This window comes from Marmota monax, unplaced genomic scaffold (genome assembly GCF_021218885.2).
Source record: "Marmota monax isolate L192 unplaced genomic scaffold, Marmota_monax_Labrador192_F-V1.1 WCK01_AAM20220418_F8-fsc00293, whole genome shotgun sequence".
Lineage (NCBI taxonomy): Eukaryota > Metazoa > Chordata > Mammalia > Rodentia > Sciuridae > Marmota > Marmota monax.
The window spans coordinates 848,716-868,062 of NW_026694586.1; the positions used below are offsets into that span (position 1 = coordinate 848,716).

Below are 19,347 nucleotides of genomic sequence, written 5' to 3' on the forward strand. Positions count from 1 at the left end.
AGCCTCTCTCCAGCTGGGCCTAAGATTTGTCATTGCTCCAGATATTCACCAATACTAATTGGTTTGATGGTCTCTGCCTCTCCCCTTGCAGTCTCCAGAATATAAATGGTATCTGATTGTAGTTTTAATTGGCATTTCTCAATTGAGATTGTATACATTTTCATATATTTATTGGTCACATGCATTTTGGGGGGTGCCTGTTCCTACTCCTGGCAGGTTGTATTGGTCTTTTTAGGAAATCTTTCTTTAACAAGAAATATAGCACATTTTCTTCTGAAAGTTTTCACAGTGTAATTTGTACAGTTAGGATTTTAACTCACTTAGATTTGAACTCTGTGGATATGGCCTGAAGTAGAGATGCAAAATTTTAAGTACTGAGAAAAATATTTGCATGAGGAGATATTATAAAAAACAATTAATTTAAACCTGTTTACATTATGTAAATGAAGTCAGAAAAAGGAAATAAACCAGAAAACAGATGGTGCAAATGGGAAACAAATACTAACATAGCTAAATCCAAAGAGGTCAATGATTTTATTAAATGCAAATGCTCTAATCACATTAATCAAAACAGAGACTGCAGATTGCTTTTAAAGACTATAGAAAGGAGACCAGTACAGTAGAAGAAAGGGAGCAGGAGAAATGGGTGGAAAGGGGAGCTACTGGGGAATGAAATTGATGAAATTATGTTATGTGCATGCACAGATATATTACAATGAAATCCACTATTGTGTATAATTATAATAAAGCAATAAAAATAAAGTTCCCAGAAATAGAATTGTTGACAAAAGAAAAATACAAATAAAAAATTAAAAATAATAAAACCTGCTGAAACAAAAAATAAAACATACACCACAAAACTATATATTGTTGCTTGACAACAGTAACAGCGGTAACTTATCTCTACACATACAGAATATCCATGTACAAAGAGTATCAGAATTACTCTTTTTTCCTCTCCAACAACAGGAAGTTGAGTTTTTCCTCTTATTATAACATAGACTTGGTCACAGAAGAAAATTCGGCAAGTATAGAAAAGTACAAAGAAGAAAGAAATTAAGTCACCTCTTATCACTATTGAGAGGGCCAACCATTGACATGCAGAAGGCCTCCCACTAGGGCTATTATTAGCACCCTTGCTAACATGCAGGCAGGAATACCCAGGCAGGTGGCACTTGACCATGGGATAATAAAATGCATTCATACTTCCAGCTTCACTTCTGCTTTATTCAGATCCAGGTGATTCAGAGGCGTCAGGCAGCCTATTTTGCAGAAGATAAGCACCTGTCCCCCCAGCTCACTCTCCCAAGAACCTCCTCCTGCAGGTGGAACACCAAAACTCATCCTTTATGTCAAAATGGGGTTGATCTTCAGGCTTAAAGTCCAAGTCCTCACTGAAAATTCTCTGGGCTGTGTAGCCAACAATGGAGTATTTGTCCTTATATGCCCTGGTGAACGCATCATTCAGGGTCTCCTGCTCCTTTGCTGTGAGACTGTGGTATCATGGGTGAGGTCTGCAGGATCCAGGAAATCTTGGCCACCCCTCTGGTGGAATCCTTCCTGGTTAAGGCTCCTCTTCCAAACAACTCCTTTCCGGAAGTAACATCCAACACAACTCTGTTCACTGCGCAGATGGGCTGATCTTCCTCCTCCTGGCACTAGTGAGCCCTCTCCTCCTCAGAAGAGCTGCACCAGGGCCCTCTCTTGGCTGTGCACGCCACCTGCCTGGCCTAGGCTGTGGGCAGTCCTAGGCCCAGCGCCAGTGTTAGACCACGATGCAAGAAAAGACCAATGACTCCAATTAAAATCAAATTAAAGCAAGCTTATTATTTTGACCTGCCTTGCCCATCAAAATCGTGGGAGCCAAGGACAGCGGTGAGGCTTCTTTGCAGCCCAGTTTTATAGCCCAAAAAGTTACACAAAGGGGGGTTACAGATAACAACACTCTGAGGAGCATAACACAAGTTTACATTTTTGCTGGCCCCGGCATCAGAATTTATGGAGATCTTAGAGACTCAGAGAGGGTCGTTATCCAGCCAGGGAAGGCCAGAATTTATGAGGCGTCACCAAGGTTTAGGAAAGGGTTGTTATCTGGTCAGGGAAAACCGGACATGGGTGAGTTCAGGGCATGGGCAGGCATTCCAAACAGCTTTACAACATCAACTAATGGCCAGGCCGTACAGACATCCTAATATTTTTATAGAAAACAGAAATGAATCCTTCATAACTTGTGACAAGCTGGCTTCTGATCTAATGAGAGAACTAAGCTAGGTATATCAGCCAGGACCAGGCCATGGTGAGCATGCAGCGCAGGGCAGGGATGGCCCGCAACAGAGCCAGATTACTTTTAAAAATAACAATTTTAAATGCTGTAGAAGAAGCTCCCTTTAAATGCAATGCTATATGTAGTTTAAAAGTGAAAGACTTGAAAAATATACACCATGAAAACACCAATGAAAAGAAAACTGAACCATCTATCTGAATGCCACTCAAAGTAGACTTCAGAATGAATAATGCCATCAGGGAGGATGAGGGGCATTCCATGATGATATAAGGGTCAATTTATGAGAAGACACAATAATCCCAATGTGCAATGTCAGAGCTTGAAAGTCAGGAAGAGAAAATTGAAAGAACTTGAAGGAGACATGATAAATCCACAAGAGGAATTGAAGATTTCAACACCATTCTCTAAATCATCAATCAAACTGATAGAAAATCGTCAAGGGCAGTGACCAGAACAACACCAGAAGCCAAGTACACAGAGTGGACTTTCATAGACCCTCCACCCAACACAGAGGGTACGAGTTCTTGCCAAATGAACAAGGACAGATCACGTCTTGCATCTTAGATCAAACCTAGCAGATTTAAAGGAATGGAAATCACATGTAACACTTTATATGGCCCTATATTAATGTAAAAATCACTAAGGGAAAGATAACACACATTTTACCTCCTTTTCAATTTTCCTTTAGCTACCTTTGCCAGGAAGGTCCTGACCCTTCCTTGATCCTAGACTTTTCCTTTTAAAGATCCATTGGCTCCAACTTTTCTATGAAGTCTTCCCTATCTCTAGCCTTTTAACCCCAGTCAATTTTTACTGGAAATACCCCATTCTTTAGAGTGATGTTTTCTTTCTTGAAGTGATCTGCTTTTTCCAGGTATACCGACATCTGCTTGAGGTTAGAGACTGTATATCATGTTAATCAGTTGATCATCTTTCAGACAACTAAGCACTTTGGAACTGATGTCATCAGGGACCAGGATAGAAAGGCCCCAGGCTATGTCTCCCTATCCTCAGGGAGGACTAAGAGCAGCCTGGTCAGGGCATGGGTACTTACGAACATATTGGGATGTTGATGTAGTTTCAAGGGTGGACTCATTTAAACAAAGTTAGTTCACCAAGTAGACTGTCTTCTCATTCTTGAAAGAATTCACAGAAGTGTGTAGATACTGGTTCAACTTGTTTTCATTTAAAAAACCACCAATATTGGGGTAAGTTCACATAAAACAAAATGCACACATTAAGCAATGATAAATACATACAGCCATGTAAACACAACATGAATCAAGATGCAGCATTTTCTATAACCCCCCAAAGGTTCTCTTCTGCCTCATTTGCAGACAACCCATAGCCCTTGGCAACCACTGATTTTCTTTCTGATGCCATGAGTTAGGTTTAACTTTTCTAACACTTCATATAAAGTTTGTGATTACATAAATGCAATCTTAGAGCTTATATTCTTTTGCGTTTTTCCTACTTTTTGTGTTTGAGAAATATCTATTGTATTGCATCCATTAGTAGTTTCCTCCTTTCGGTTGCTGAATCTGATTTTATTGTTTTGGGTATGTCTTCTGTTGATGGATATTTGGCTCATCTCCTGGTTTTGACACTGATAAAGCTGCTATGAATGTGTTACTGGAGTTCTTGAAGACCCTAGCCCTAGGGTGTCCCAACAGATCAGGCTGGGCCACCTGTCCCAATATGCCAATCAAAGACACAGGTAGTGGTGAAGGGCAGGAAAGGAGTTTTAATCAGTGTGACCACACCAGAACAGGTGTAGGGGTACAGTGGCCATAGATCTTCTTCAAGGCATTGACAGAAACCTCAATGATTTATAGAAAAGGCAACAAAGTCAAGTGTTGGGGGTTCAAATGGGAGTTTTCATAGATAGCAAAGTAGTTCATTTTGGTCAGGCTATGCTCTGGTTGATCATTATTTCAGAACTGGTTTTATGAGGTGGCTCTGCAGAAGTCCTTATCACAGTTAAGTGGTGCAATCAGTACACATGGGGTGATTGCTCCTGCTTCATGGGGCAGCCTCAGTTCCCATGGGAGGTAATTGCTCCCATTTAGTGGAATGATCTCATCAGGCATGATCTGTCTGTGAGGCTCTGCTGTTCCTAGAACACAATTGACTGCAGGTTTAGGGCAGTCACAGAAGACATGTGGGAGCCACTGAAGGGTGGAGGGTTGTAAAAGCTGGCAATTGAATGTCCCTGCAAATCTCAAAAATATCTCTCTTGGTGTCCTCAGTCTTGAAGGGGGACAAGATAGGTTAGATAAATTTAGGGCTAATAAACCTTGTATTCTACTCCTGAAGTGACTAACTAGCCTTTGTACAGAACTGAACGGGGACCTGGTCCAAAACTTAAGATAATAAAATGCAAATTGAAAGCAAAGATGCCAAGCTTTATTCTGCTTGTTAGTTACTCTTTGGACATTGAAAGGCCTGAGTGAAGAGTCAGTACTTTTAGCAAAGTGACTTCTAATTCTCTCATATATATATTGTAGATCAACACAATACTTTCATTTTATTTGTTTATTTTTATGGGGTGCCAGGGATCAAACCCAGTACCTCATGCATGCTAGGTAAGCACTCTACCACTGAGCCATAATCCCAGCCTACAAAGTGGCTTCTAATTCTCTAATTACCCACATGTGTATGGATGCATGCTCTTATTTCTCCTGGGTAAATTCTAGGAGTAGGATGGTGAATAATACAGTAGTTCCATGCTTAAATTTTTAGAGAAATTGCCAAACTGTTTTCCAGGGTAGTTATACCATTTTAATCTAGCAGCAGAATATGGGAGTTCTAGTCCCTCTGTATTCTTATCATGAGTTGGTACTGTCAAGTCTTTTTGATTTGATCTATTTTAATAAGTACCATATATAGACAAATCTTATTGTGGTATTAATTTTCATTTCTTTATTGACTTAAGAGTGTTTTTAATGTGCTTAATAACCATTCATATATTATGTTTTAAAATTTGTATGTCTATTTAGTTGGGTGCAATGGTGTATGCCTGTAATCCCAGCTGCTTGTGAGGCTGAGGCAGGAAGATTATGAGATCAAAGCAAGCCTCAGCAAAAGTGAGGCACTAAGCAACTCAGTGAGACCCTGTCTCTAAATAAAACACAAAATAGGGCTGGGGATGCAGTTCTGTGATCGAGTGCCCCTGAGTTCAATCCTGGTATGCAGCCCCCCCCCCACCAAATTTATATTTATTTAAATACTTAACCTAATTTTTAATTAGATTTTTTTGTTACTACAAAATGTTAAGTTTGCTTTGTACATGTAGATATGAGTTCATTCTCAGATATCTATATTGTGAAATGTTTCTCCCAGTTACTGGCTTGCTTTTACTTTCCCAGTAGTCTTTTTTTTTTTTTTTCATTCTAATCCTAAGTTTATTCAGTACATTTTCATCACTCTACACAACAATGTACAAACCCAGCCTTATCTAAAATGCTACAAATTTGCAAAACTTAAAACAAATTTTTAGTACTGACTGTACAATAAGAGGAAAAAAAAAAAGCAATGTACCTGTAAAACCACCTGAATGGCTGTCAGAACAGGGGCTCTGAAATGACCTGGACGAGCTGGCTCTCAACTTGCTCATCAATTTCAAAGAGTAAGTGGTATGTGGGGCAGTGGAGTGTGTGGGAGGGCTCAGAAAGACAGAACCATTTACAGTAACAGGTGGTGGGGGAACACAGTCCTAGAGAATTCAAGGTGGATGGAGGCCAGGCCTAACAGGAATGACAGCTCTGTCCCCTTTCCTGTGGACATAGCATAGCAACAGCAACACATTTGCCAGACTAGCTCAGGTCATCTGTGAAGAGACTAGGCCACACTGCCACCTGGAAGCTTGCTGGTCCCCGGCAGGCTCTGCCACTGAACAGACTTTGGAAAGGGAATGGGTGAGCTTATTGCCAGAAAACTGCAGGGCCCCTCAATGGGCACAGCTCTGAACCATCAGCACTTCTGCAGCCAGAGCCTGCCTGAAGCCTGTCCCAGTGAGGAGGCCTTCCCTGCCAACAATCCTGTGGCTAGAAAAGTGACACAACTGAGCCAGGTGAAAGGCAAGGTATAGATGAGCTTCAGAGGCTCTGAGTATTGGGAGGAGTTGGAACTGGAGCGGCTTCTGTGTGGTGGCGGCGAGGAAAGCAGAACCACCTGCGCAAGGAGGACCTGCGTTTTGGAGAGTGAGGTCTCCTCCTCATCCATGGGAGTGACATGGCAGTGGCGGCCGCCTTCTCCTGAGAGGGCTGAAAAGCTAGAGTGGGTGGGGGGTTGGCATAGGCCAGAAGGCCAACACAGCGGTAGCAGTGATCTCCTTCCTCGCCATCAATTTGTCCTCAGTCCACGCACTTCAGTGCCTTCTCAGCTACATCTGAGGACTCAGCCTTCTACAGGCATGTTAATCATTTTAATTTTTTCCATAAGTGGAAAATACCTCCATGATGTGATCCTTGGTCACATTCCTGATGAGCCTTTGGTGGGTTTAGGGGAAGGGCTCTGCCTTTTCTTTCCTTTTCATCGGTTTTATGTGGTTTGGATTTGGAGCAGGAGCGCCGCCTGCTGTCATGTCTGCGCCAAGAATGGCTGGGAGATCCAGAGGAGCTGCTGGACTGGAGCTGATGTGCTGGAGCTTCCCCAGCGGCCTGTGCAGAGGACATGGAGCCCATGCTTGAGCCTGTGTTGGCGCTAGATCCTGAGCTGAAAGTGGAGCTGGACCTACTGCTTCCACTGCAAGCCTTGCGTCTCTTCGAGCTTATTTCTGCCATAGTCCTTCTTGCTTGACTCCTTAGTGGGTCTTTAGAGTGATCCCTGGGCTTCTCATCTGAGCGCTCTTTGCATTTGGTAGGACGAGGAGCCCTAGCTCTGGAATTTTTCTTATTTCCCTTGGCTCCTAGCAAGCTCTTCTTTTTCACTTCTGATAAATCCTCATTCTCTCCTTGAGGTATTCAAAGCAGCAATGGCGGCCTCACTTATTTAAACTCTGACTTCTAGAGTGAGTCTGAGAAATGATCCCTAATCGATTGCAATTTAAGCCAAAGAGCATCATCTTCCCCCAGCCACTATTTCCTCCTACTTCTCCTCAGCAGCTCCCTAGTAGTGTCTTTTTAAAAGATTTTTTTTTCATTTATTTTTCTCCCTAATGGTTAACATTTTTTGTTTGTTTTATAAAAAAAAAAATCACTGCTTACTTCAACCAAGGTAATGAGGACTTTCCTGTTTCATTTTGTGAACTTCATAGTTCTAGATTAGATTATAGTCCTAGATTAAATTTAGACTTATCATACATTTGAACTAATTTTTGTGTGTTCTGACAGTTTTCTGGGGATGACTGACAAACAAGAGGGCTCCTAACAACAGACACTTAATCCTTTTTAGTTCCAGAGGCCCAAAGCCTAAATCAAGGTGTTGCTAGGGCCCTGCTCACTCGGGGGCTCTGAAGGAGAGTCCTCCAAACCTTTTCCTGCTGTGGGCTGCAGGTGTTCTCTGGCTTGTGGCAGTGTAGCTGAAGGCTTCCCACACTTCTTTCCATAGCTTTCTCCATGTTTATCCTCTCTTGTCTGTGTCTCCTCCTCATCTTGTAATTGGATACACAGGCTGTACAACTAATCCAGGACAATCTAATTAGAAAGACTTGATTTTATTATCTCTGCAAAGATCCTTTATCTAAGCACAAGGTCTCTTTTGCAGGTACTGAAGCCCATGACTTAGATGTCTGTCTTGGGGGATCATAATCCAACCTCTTACATACATGATGGGAGAGAAAGTTTGTAGGTCATTATTTTTATATTTGGATAGTCAGTTATTCTATTATTTTCTGTTCAAAAACCATTCATTCCCCATTAAATCATCTCAGAATCTTTTTGGAAAATCAGATGACTATTTGTCTGTGGATCTGTTTCTGACTTCTCTCCTCAGTTCCACTGGTCTGTATGCCAACCTCCATGCTAATACCCCACTATTCTGATTACTGTAGCTTTAATTATTTTTTCACCTCTGAGATCAGGTAATATAAATCCTTAGTTCTTCTACAAAAAAATAATTTGGCTCATTTGAATTCCCATATACCTTTTACAATCAGTTTGTTAATTTCTACAAAAAAAAAAAAAGCCTGCTGGGATTGTGGTCAAGATTGTATTAGCTTTATAAGTCAATTTGGATAGAAAAGACACAACATTGAATCTTGTCGAATAATTTGAGTCTTTGCATATTTCACTAAAGGAAGCTAACAAAACTTAGCTTAGGTTTTTATTCATTATTATATTGATAAGAAAAAGTGTCTTAACTTTAGTCACAAGAATCAGTAGGTAGTGGGGTAGGGAGCTAAGGAAAGTTGATCAATACAGCTTTGAGTTTGCACATTCCTGCATATATGTTGAAATATTGACTTAAATCCCATGGCTGACCAGTAGGCATAGCATACCCTTTTATGTGAAAACTCTCTGGACTATTCACACTAACCATTCCAGAAGCAGTTAGCACTTCTTCCTCTACTCTGTCCTCTTATCCCAAAGCTTTCTGTGATTTGCATTATCCTACCTGCTAATTTATAGCCAATGGAGATTCAAGGTAAACAATTTGTTTTCCTTCCTCAAAGTTTCAGAATAAACACACACTTGGCTCTTTGGTCCAGTGAACATTGTTGAAATTGCAATATAGAATTGTGGATGTGAAACTTGTCCCAGGATCTGTTCCCTTTTCTTGATAGCCTCTGTAATTGCTCCATAACCTAACTAATCTTTTCCTTAAGATTTCCTTTATCTCAGAAAAACTACTGACAAATCTTTTTTCCTCTGTGTGTAAGAAATTAGTGATATGAAGATTGAATACAATCAACCAATAGGCTCTTGGAGTAGGGTGAGGGTTCAGTTGTAGAATATTCTGGCTGCAGACAGGGCAGTGTAGTGTCCAAGTCTGTGTCCAGGGGAGGGCAAGGAAGGGCTGCATCCTAGCTGGTTGTGTAACCCCAGGTGGGTGCTTCTTAGAGAACAGGGTCTCCAGGCAGTGGAAAGGCTGCTAAATGATGAGAGGTAGAGAGAGTTTCTGCATGTCCACTGGTTAACATGAGAAGGAGCTGGTCAGCAGGTTATTGGGACATGAGTCAAGTGAGTTTGAGAGAATGAGTGAATTTGGTGCTCCACATAGAAGTGGGAAGATCAGGTCCCTGTGGATCCAGAGGGTTCCCAGGAAAGAGTTGTCTCCTATACAGAAGGGCTGTGAGTAGGCTTTCTGTCAATCATCCCCTCTCAGCATATGGTGATGAATCTGATTATGGGTGCCCTTTATGGGAACTTGTCAATGACATTGCCTAGTTAAATCCAAGTAACTTTCACAGAGTGGGCATGTGGCTCCAGAAGGTACTTATCAAGGATCTGCAGCCTTATGGTGCTAGTATTGCAATGCAGGGCCAGGGAGAAAGGAGGACGTAGTGGTGCACAGAGTCTTGCTCCTTCAACAGTGCTTCATCTGCCAGTTGACTGGTAAAACCAATGGCAAACTAATCATACCCACAAGAATCAGACATTGCTGAGAAGATGTCTGAAATACAGATTTATATTCTCATCAGGAACAATTCACCTTGCCCTAAGATGGAGATATCCCAAGTTATATTAAAAGAGCCATAGGGACTAAGAGCATGGTATTGACCTTTACACGGACACACAGACCTAAGATGGAGATATCCCAAGTTATATTAAAAGAGCCGTAGGGACTAAGAGCATGGTATTGACCTTTACACGGACACACAGACCCATGAAACAGAACAGAAAAAAACAGAAATAAACCCATAAGCAACTGCTTCTCAACAAAGGTGCCAAACACATACCTTGGAGAAAGGAGAGTCTCTTCAACAAATGGTACTAGAAAAACTGGATAATCACATGCAGAAAATTGAAGTTTGACTCCAATTTCTCTTCCTGTCCAAAAAAATCACCTCATAATGCATTGAAGACCTTGATGTAGGACCTAAAAACTCTGAAACTGCAAGGGGAATGTGTTGGGGGAACTTTTTAAGATTTTTGGCACAGTCAGTAATTTCCTGGTGAGACCCCAAAATCATAGGCAACAAAAGCAAAAAAAAAAAAAAAAAGACAAATGGGATTACATCAAACTAAAATACTTCTGCACAGCAAAGAAAGCAATTAGCAAAGAGAAGAGACAACCATCAGGGAGGGAGAAAATCTTTGCCAGCTGTACATTTGAAAGAGGATTAATATTCAGAATATATAAAAAACACAGACCACTTAATAAAAAACAAATATATCAATAAAATGGTTTAATCAGAATAGGCACTTCTTTGAAGAAATACAAATGTCCAATAAATACATGAAAAAATCCTCAATCTCACTAGTCATCAGGAAAATACAAATAAAAATTGTAAGATTCTATTATATTCAGGTTAGGATAGCTATTATAACAAAATTAATCTAAGATATGGAGAAAAAGGAATACTTATACACTGTGTGTGGGAATGTAATTTAGTATATCCACATTGGAAATAGTTTAGAAGCTTGTCAAAAGGCTGAAAATAGAAATTGCATATGACTCAACTATCCCACACCTGAGTATTTATCTGAAGGAAATTCAGTTGGCATATAGAGATAGCTGCATACCTCTGATTATTGTGGCATTGTTCACAATAGCTAAGATAAAGGATCAACCTAAGTATTCATCAGCATGGTAATGGAGAAAGAAACTATGGTTATGTGTGTGTGTGTGTGTGTATACATATACACACACACACACACATACAGGTGTATGTGTAGTGTGTATATATATATATATATATATATATATATATATGTGTGTGTGTGTATGTATATTTTATATACATATATATTTTATCTTTTCTATAGTATATATATATATCTTCTTTATATGTATACACATCTTCTTTTAATTCTTTTTTTAATATATTTTTTAGTTGTCAGTGGACCTTTATTTTTTGTTTCTTTATATGTGGTGATGAGGAACATGCTAGGCAGGTGCTCTACTACTGAGCCACCACTCCAGCCCTATATATCATAGATCATATGATATATATGATTATATATATATATATATATATATATATATATATATATATATGACTATTGTTTAACCATAAAGAAGAATAAAGTCCTGTCATTTGCCTCAAAGTGGATAGAACTGGTTTTATTGTGTTAAATGAAAAGACACAGAAAAGCAAGAAGACAAGTCTTTCATGTTTTTTCTCAAATGTGAAGTTTTAAAAAAAAGAGATTTGAAAGTAGAAGAGAGATTGCTGGGGATTGGAAAAGGTGCTGGGGGAGGGGGGAGGTAGTATGAGGGCAATGTATGCATGTATGGAAATATCACAGTGAGTTCCATTTCTGTGTACAATTATTGTGTGATAATAATTATAATAAAAATAAGTAGATAAAATCTGGCTCCTCCAAAAAATAATGAAATAAAATCTCGGCTAAGGGAGGAGAACCATATATATGAACAAAGAGAAACAGACTAAGTCTCTAGAATCCAGATACCCCAGAGCACTCTCATGAGCTTGTTGTTCACCTTAATACAAAAAGCCCCTCATGCCAATGAGAACTGTGCAAGGACTTCACCCTGCCCTTTGAGAGATGTTGAGTGTCATCCACACTCAGGGAGGTGCCAGCACTCTGCAGATATCCTTGATGTATTTGATGACAGACAGAGGGGGCCCAAAGGAGAAGCTGCTGCTTTACGGAGGGGAAGGGTGTGTGTGAAATGTCCCTCCCTGGAAAGAAAAAAGACACACTTCAATAAGGGTGAAATCTCTGGCTCCATTCAAAAACCCAGTAGAGTACAAAGAAAATGTCCCTCAAATGTATTTTTTGCCAATTGCCACCACTGAGCCTCACCTTCTGGAGGAGCTACTTGCCGCAGTCTGGCTGGGCACAATTCAGGAGCCACTTGACAAAAGAAACAAACTTTATTTTTAGAACCACACAGGCCAAACAAAACAGCTCCTCAGGAAAAACCTTCAGAGCCCAACTGCCACAACCGGCTTCCCACAAGCCTCTCAACCTTCCCCACTCCTCTTGCTCTTGAGGCTGATTGGCTGGGTCGCTTGGGCAGAGCCAAAAAAAGTCCCCCAATGAGCAGCTCAGTGGTCTGAAAGGGCGGAGAAACAGCCCAATGAGCATCACCACAGAGGAGCCAATCAGTTGGCAGCTAGAAGTTGCTGGGGCCCCTGTGAGCCAATCATCAGCTGACAGCTGGAAGTTTGCTGGCAGCTGGAAGTTTGCTGGCAGCTGGAAGTTTGCTGGGGCCCCTTCGGCTGTGGCTCTCAACAGCTACTGTTGTAGGATTGCAGGCTGTGCATAGGGTCATCTCAACCCTCCTGTTTGCTCTTACTGCCTTTTAAAACCACTCTGAGCAGATGACCCCAGAGGTTAGCTCAGCGACCTCCCTTCTCTTGCTCTTTTCATGCATGTATTCCTCCAGGATCAAAGTTTGGAGTTTGGGATTTTCTAATGATATTGTATATTGCATTCTGGTGGGTATTTCTCATATTTTATAAACAAACTAGAGAAGCAAACAGAGTCAGGAGCTCTTTGGAGTTCAAATCCACAAAAATTAAAACAAAATTTATCAAGTGTTCATATGCCATAATTTACATACAGGTTAAGCATTCCCAATCTGAAAATCCAAACAGAAAATGATCCAAAATCTGATATTTTGTGAACATTAGAGTAATGCTCAAAACATTTTAGATTTTGGAACTTTTTAACTTTTGGATTTTTGAACTAGGGATGTTCAACGGGTAAAATCTGAGGAAATATTCCACAATCTAAAAATTCTGAAATATGAAACAATTCTTGTCCCAAGCATTTCTAATGAGTTGCTCCACTATATGTTTTTAGCAAAACAATTATTTTCTCACATTAATGTCTGTGCCATTTTTTTTAGTGAATTAAAAGCTAAAAGTCACTTTGTATCAAAGAGAAAAATTAAGCAAATTAATGAGATTTTAAAAATACAAGTTCAGGGGCTGGGGCTCAGAAGTAGAGCGCTTGCCTAGCACGTGCAAGGCCCTGGGTTCGATCCTCAGCGCCACATGAAAACAAATAAATAAAATAATAAAGGTATTGTGTCCAACTACAACTAAAAAATAAATATTAAAAAAAATACAAGTTCAATCTTATTTTGTTATTTTTTTCATTTTAAATCATAGGCATATTAGAGAAATTATTAGAAAATAGTTTCATGATGCAAAAGGCTGGATTCTATATGATGGTCATAGAATAGGGCCAAGCGTGAATGGGCTGTGTCACATGTTTTCTCCTAATGATGAGAACAAAGCATGACAGTCCCCAGGCTGCAAGGACAGTGAATCATGTACTCACTCAAAGTTTAAGAACTGACATACTGCTGTCCTGGAACATCCAGTGGTCTTGTTATGGTAGGCATAAAATCTACAAGCCATCTAACTTTTTTTTGGTGGGGGGAAGAAGGTTCAGCAAATTAAACCCAGGGGTATTTTATGACTGGGCCACAACCCCAGTCGTTTTTATTTTTAATATTTTATTTTTATTAGAGTCTCAGGAAGTTGCTTCTGGTCTCTAAGTTGCCAAGGCTGGCCTTGGACTTTTGATCTTCCTGCCTCAGCTTCCTACTGGCTAGGATTATAGGCCTGCCATACTATGCCCAGCTCATCTAACTAATTTGACATTCTGCAATTGTGAAGTCTGTAGGGAAATCAAACAGATCCATTTTGATGACTGTAGAAGATAGTGTCACTGTTCACATTCATGGTTTTGGTCACTCTGTTGAGATTTGAAAACATGGCCAAAATGGGGCTAATTGTTAAATTGAACTAAATTTGTCCTAAACTTGTCTCCATACTTGCATGATAAATTTGTCCCAAAGTAGCCCCCATATATGTGATCTGTAACCTAGCTTGCTATGCAAATGAACTGTAATCCAATTAAATGGTAGGGGGGGCGTGGGTGTTGGGGGGTGGGGGCGTGGGGTGGGGGCGTGGGGTGGGGGCGTGTTGTGGGGGGCGTGAGGTGGGGGCGTGTCACGGGGGCGTGTCATGGGGGCGTGCCATGGGGGCGTGGCGGTGGCTTGCCTGTTACCAAACAACTAAGTTTCCACCAATCACAGCAGAGCAGCTTCAACCAATCACTGATCTGACTATACGCAAATGGTCAGAAGCTTACTGCGTCTAATCAGGTGGTTTCAGTATGGCAGTTCCTTTTCTTTGGCCGTGAGTGTAATCTGCAGAGGTGGTGCGGTTAACCGTCTTTGGTCCCAAGTGCAACATGGTGCTAGAACCTTATTTATTTATTTTTTTAATCAAGCTTTGCTAAATGAAGTGTTCTCAGTTTTTAATTCCCGTTAGGAACCAACTGTGAGAACCTGCCTGTGTTCCTTCTGTCACTTGGCGGAACTCAAAGACTGTTTTCTGACCATCTTTGCGCCATCTAGGAGTAAAGTAAGCTGTAGTACCCAGACACAGAAGAGGCTGAGTTGGAATTAACTGCTTTTCCACCATAGCGTCAAAAGTTAGACCACAGCTTGAGAGCCCTAGGGTGGGGAGGGAGATGGTGACAGCAAGAATACTACCTGATGAAGAGTTCCAGAAGATAACTGTGAGGACCAGCCAGGGGAAGTACAGTTTCAAGTCCCTGGAAACCAGACAGCATCCTGTGGGCTCAGGGAAAAGCAGCACCCATCAAGTGACATTTTCTTGCTCTTTTACTCCCAGGGTAGCTGCTGGACTTGAAGTGGTCAGAAGACAAGACCACTGGGCCTGTCTGGCAGAAGAGGTAGTTGTGCCAAACGCAAAGGGATAAGTCTACCTGCTGCTTGCTGGCCTGGCTCTGCAGAATTCCACCAAGGCTGGCTGTTCCTGAAAGAAACCTCCTGTTTCAGAGCAGTGTCCTGTTTTAACTATGAACCGGGGACCAGCAGTATACTTACTACATCCAGACCTCATTTTGTCCCTGAGGAGAACCAGTACATTTTTCCTTATTTGAACATAAGCAGGTAAGCCATGGGGACCCTAGATTTAACTGAAGGATTGGAAGCATTAGCACTCAGGAGCAGTTGTGCATAGGCAGTGTGAAGAGAACAAAGTCAGTTTTGAAGAACTCCATGAGTGCAGTTTGTTCGCAGTCAAACAGAAGTAACTGGGATTACAAAAAACAATCCTCTAACACCAAGGTAAATTAGTAGAAACACACTAAATATGTTCAAAATAGTTGTTTGAAAAATTACTTAAAGGAATATTTCTTTTTTTCTCAGAACTGTAAATCTTTAGTGTGTATTAAACATTAGCTTTTGTGCTAGAAAATTAATTGCTTAATTCTTGGAACAGTATACCACTATTGTGTGTCCTTTGTTTCACAAGTAAAAGTTGGCAATTATGCAGTAGAAATAAAAATAATGAAAATGGAGCTGGTGTTGTGGCTCAGTGGTAAAGCACTTGCCTAGCACGTATGAGGCACTAGGTTAAATTCTCAGCACTGCATATAAATAAATAAATAACGGTTCATTGACAAGTAAAAAAGTATTTAAAAATGATAATATCAAACTCATATAATAGGAATCATGCAGTGTTTTAATATTATAACTCATTTCCCCTTCACTGCAACATTATTAACATTCATTCTCATGTTAGGAAGTGATTGTTGCAGACACTGAGTGTCTCCACTGAAATGTGGAAAGTAAAACTGAAATGTGGAAAGTTTCTTGCACTGCAGAGACCACAGTGCACAAAAGAAATTCATACACCTTATATAGTTTTTCTTCATGTTGTAAATAGGTATGAGAAGTGTTCCTGGCAGCAGATTATGGTAGGAATATAAAAGGATGATGGAATGTTCTTGCTTGCAAAGTTTCAGGAGGATTCCTGAGCTGAGAGATGTCTGTCTTGTGAAGCAGCTATTGGGAAAAATGGTAGAGAATGTAAGAACATCAAGGAGCAGGTGGCAGCAATTTCAAGTTTTGGACAAAGAGGAAAGGGAAGAACTGCATACATAATGAGAATGAATGAGGGTGAGAAAAGCTAATGCACAAAAATGTTCAGGACTCCAGGACTGTGCCAGCCATGTTCCCTAGAAGAGAACTTAGCATTTTCTAATCCCCATCCATTCTGGCTGGTACAGCATTGTTTTATAGCTTTCTGGGCATTAGTTTCACCTGTGTGGTTTACATAATTGTGGTTTCATGGATGTGAGATGTGTGGACCACATGTTTATGGGGAGAAGGGTGACAACTCAGCCCAGGGAGGGGCACCTTAGCAAACCTTTGAGTAACCACAAAGACCTGCACCTGTTTGGAAAATGCAGCAATCCACATTGGCCCCAGATATAATTACAGCAATTGATTGTGTTAAAAGAGTGGTTGTGAATGTGACCAACATTAGAGAAAACAGGGGGAAGCCATTGGGGCTGTCTGGAGCTGGATGTGTCATACTGTTAAGGTAGTGAGAAGGACATAAATTGTAGCTATGTCTGGGAAAAACTTGGAGGAACTTTTTTTTCTGTGGGATTTTTTTAGAAGTCAGAGTGCTTGACATTGTCAACAGCATTATAGTCTATTGAAGGGGAATTGTTCTTAAGAGATAACATTGTAGAATACCTCCGTGTTTTTGTTTTGTTTGGGTTTTGCTTATTTGCAATAGAGCTTTTTCCCTTAGAGTATGAAGAAGGCATCACATATTTTACCATTCCACATTGTCTTCTGGAGTGCCTGATTTGTTGAAGTCAGTGTGAAACCTGTGTTAAATAAAAGTCTGTTCCAAATTGAATTTGCAATAGATTCTAAATACCATTTAGAGAGTCATCTGTGTGTTTAAAAAATCACTTCAAGATAGGCACAGTGATGCACACCTGTAGTCCCAGCTACTCAGGAGTCTGAGGGAAGATGATTGCAAGTTGGAAACCAGCCTCAGCAAATTAGCAAGACTGTCTCAAAATGAAATAAAGGGGCTTGGAGTGTAGCTCAGTGGTAGAGCACTTGCTTATACTAGGCCCTGGATTCATTCTCTAGTCCTATGAAACAAAACAAAACAAATTACTTTATTTGCAGCAAAATGTTTTAATGTGAAAAAATTAAAAAGATGTATTTTTGTTATTTTCTTTAATATCTTACTCTTTTAAAAAATGTTTATTTATTTGAATTAGGTATACATGACAGCAGAATGTATTTTGATTCATTGTACATAATTGTAGCACAATTTTATATTTCTATGGTTGTACAGGATGTAGCTTCACACCATAAATGTAGTCATACATGTACCTAGGGTAGTGATGTCCATCTAATTCCACCACCTTTCCTACACCCATGCACCCTCTCTACTCTCCCTACCCTTTGCCCAATCAAAGTTCTTTCATTTTTCCCATGCCTCCCCCACCCTCTTTATGGATCAGCATCCACTTATCAGAGAGAACATTCAGCCTTTGGTTTTTTGGGATTGACTTACTTCGCTTAGCATGATACTCTCCAACTCCATCTGTTTACCTGCAAATGCTATAATTTTATTCTCTTTTAATGCTGAGTAATGTTTTATTGTGTATATTTTTAATGCTGAGTAATGTTTTATTGTGTATATATACCACAGTTTCTTTATCCATTCATCTATTGAAGGGCACCTAGGTTGCTTCCACAGTTTAGCTATTGTGAATTGAGCTGCTATAAACATTGATGTGGCTGTGTTACTATAGTAGGCTGATTTTAAGTCCTATGAGTATAGACTGATAGGGACAGCTGGGTCAGATAGTGATTCCATTCTAAAAATCCTTAAGGAATCTCCATACTGCTTTCCACATTGGTTTACCAATTTGCAGTCCCACCAGCAATGTATAAGTGTGCCTTTTACCTCACATCCTCACCAACATTTATTGTTGTCTGTATTCCTGATAACTGCCATTCTGACTGGTGTGAGAGGAAATCTTAAAGTAGTTTTGATTTGCATTTATCTAATTACTACAGATGTTGAACATTTTTTCATATATTTGTTGATCAAAGGCATATCTTCTTCTGAGAAGTGTCTCCTCAGCTCCTTAGCCCATTTATTGATTGGGTTGTTTGTTTTTTGGTGTTAAGTTTTTTGAGTTCTTTATATATCCTGGAGATTAGTGCTCTGTCTGACGTGTGTGGCAAAAATTTGCTCTCAATATGTAGGCTCTCTGTTCATCTTTTGCTGAGAAGAAGCTTTTTAGTCTGAGTCCATCCCATTTATTAATTCTTGATTTTATTTCTTGTGTTTTAGGAGTCTTGCTAAGAAAGCTGGGGCCTAAAATGACATTATGAAGATTTGGGCTTAATTTCTCCAGTTCTCCCAGCACCGTTAGTTGAAGAGGCTATATTTTCTCCAATGTATGTTTTTGGCGCTTTTGTCTAGTATGAGATAACTGTATTTGTGTGAGTTTGTCTCTATGTCTTCTATTCTTTAACAGTGGTCTATATGTCTATTTTGGTACCAATACTAAGCTGTATTTGTTACTATAGCTTTGTAGTATAGGTTAAGGTCTGCTATTGTGATGCCTCCTACTTTTTACCTCACATCCTCACCAACATTTTCCTTTGGCTGTTCTGGGTCTCTTATTTTTCCAAATAAATTTCATGCTTGCTATTTCTATTTCTATAAGGAATGATGTTGGGATTTTAATTGGAATCACATTGAATCTGTATAGCGTTTTGGGTAGTTATGGCCATTTTATCAATATTAATTTTGCCTATCCAAGAGCATCAGAGATCTTTCCATCTTCAAAGATCTTTCAATTTCTTTCTTTAGTGTTCTGTAGTTTTATTGTAGAGGTCTTTCACCTCTTTTGTTAAGTTGATTCCCCAGTATTTTATTTTATTTTTTGAAGCTATTACGAATGCAATAGTTTTCATAGGATTCATCACTGATTATCTATTTCTTGGTATGTATAAAAAATGCTGATATATTGGGCCGGGGTTATGGCTCAGTGGTAAAGTGCTTGCCTAGCACGCTTGAGGCACTGGGTTTGGTCCCTAGCACCACATAAAAATAAAAACAAATAAAATAAAGGTATTGTGTGCATCTATAACTAAAAAGTATGTTTAAA

At 40.0% G+C, this 19,347-nt stretch overlaps 1 pseudogene; it reads right to left on the reverse strand.

Annotated features, from left to right (window-relative positions):
- Window positions 1-6,256: 6,256 nt before the first annotated feature.
- Window positions 6,257-14,801, reverse strand: LOC124077207 (RNA-binding protein with serine-rich domain 1-like; annotated as a pseudogene).
- Window positions 14,802-19,347: the final 4,546 nt, after the last annotated feature.